The sequence below is a fragment of the Lipotes vexillifer genome, unplaced genomic scaffold, assembly GCF_000442215.2.
Source record: "Lipotes vexillifer unplaced genomic scaffold, Lipotes_vexillifer_v1.1 scaffold979, whole genome shotgun sequence".
NCBI lineage: Eukaryota > Metazoa > Chordata > Mammalia > Artiodactyla > Lipotidae > Lipotes > Lipotes vexillifer.
The window spans coordinates 42,496-44,411 of NW_006791996.1; positions in this window are offsets into that span (position 1 = coordinate 42,496).

Genomic DNA, 1,916 nt, shown 5'->3' on the forward strand with positions numbered 1-1,916 from the left:
GTTATGTCGAGATGGTTGACTATATACTCACTCCATCCAGCCCTGTGTCATTATAAACACTGGGACAGATATTAAAGAAAATCTATAGCATTGCAGGAAAACATAAGGGGTGCTCTCAGTGGACTAGAAACCATGAAGATACCCTGGAAAATAGGTGTCAGATTAGGTCAGGTCGGAAGGGGTACTCACAGCTCACAGATCAGGAAAGCAAGGTCTGCCGCAAAAGGTGGGAACTGTTCCAGGGTGCGCCAAACTGGGGTGCATGGGCAAGGGAAGCAGGTGGATTCACTCCCGGGGTACTGCAGAGGTTGTAGTCAGAAGAATCAGCTTCCTCTCTCCTCGTCCCAGCAGTTCTTGCCATCAGAGGCAACTCTGAGGCTTTGTCATGATGATGATGATGATACAGAAAAGGATGATACAGAAAAGGAGGGATGATACAGAAAAGGAGAAATTATTTATGGCCATGGTGAGCTTAAGATACACTGATCTGTAAAGATTAGAAGAGGTTTACAATGGCAGTCAGAGGGCATACCTGCCCCAAAGACTGCTCTGGGTCCTTGATGCCATGGGCCCTGTCTCCCCTGGAACCTGCCTTGTTATGCTCCTGACTGCAGACTTAGATAATGAGATGCTCCACTTCTAAAAATGTGGCTTTATATTAACTTTTCTGCAATGTATGTATCGGCAGTCACATGTGTACTTACCAAAATGGTGAAAAACTCCAATGAATTGCCATGGAGATGAAACCTGGAATGCGGTTGCCATGGTAACAAAACTGTTTCTAAAATGCCATATCACCTTGGGGAAGTAGGAAGCTCCTGTCAAAGACTTGAGGGCTTCCCTGGTGGCGCAGTGGTTGAGAGTCCGCCTGCCGATGCAGGGGACACAGGTTCGTGCCCCGGTTCGGGAAGATCCCACATGCTGCGGAGCAGCTGGGCCCGTGAGCCATGGCCGCTGAGCCTGCGCGTCCGGAGCCTGTGCTCCGCAACGGACTGCAAAAAAAAAAAAAAAAAAAAAAATTCACTTGAAGTTAGAGGCCAAATCACAGACCTTTCCATCAGGGCCGGGTGCTCTTTCAGTTTCTTTTTACTTCTATTTTCTTTTCTTTTCTTGCCATCCCCAAAGGCAAGGGATTTAAATTTTGAAGACTTTGATTCAAGCTCTGGCTGTGCCATTAATAAGTCATGGGAATCAGGTATCTGAGGGCCCTGAAGAGGTGTGAGGAAGAGGGCTGCTGGCCCTCCTCTCTGGCTCTGTATTGACCTGCCGTGTGACCTTGGACAAGTCATTCTATCTGTTCCTGGGTTTCCTCCCATACAAAGCAAGGAGCTGGACTAGGTGGTCTCTAAGATCATTCCAGTACTTTTCTCTCTCCCATGACACTCTGCCTCGAGGGACAACCAGCCTCTCAAGTAAATTAGGCCAGCGGAGCTGTCTGTGGTGCTGAACATCTGTCTGTTGAGCTCCTGGCCACATCCTGTTCTTAATAGATCATGGCTATTCTCAGCACTCCCAGAGACTGGCGGACTCAGGCCGCCTCCATCAGGAGTCTAGGGACCTGCTTGCAGCTGGAGAGGAGACTCCAGAGGGTCTTGGAGTTCAGAGAGCACTGGAGGAGGAATCTGGAGGTGTGGTCCCAGCCTGACTCTGACATTTGCTGTCAATGGGTTTTTGATGAAGCCACACTTTCCCTGTGGACCTTTGTTTTCTCATCAGTGAGACTAAGATGGGAACTAAGATGATCCCTAACACCCGATGGGCCAGAAGAGTCCTGGGAAGCTTGCCTGGGCTACAGGGGACAGGAGAGCCCATACATATTCAGCCAATCCCCACCTGTCCCAAGGCTAGGGCTTCTCTAGTAGGACTGAGGATGATGAACAAAGCACACTCCCTTGTTAGGAACATATGTTCTTTTG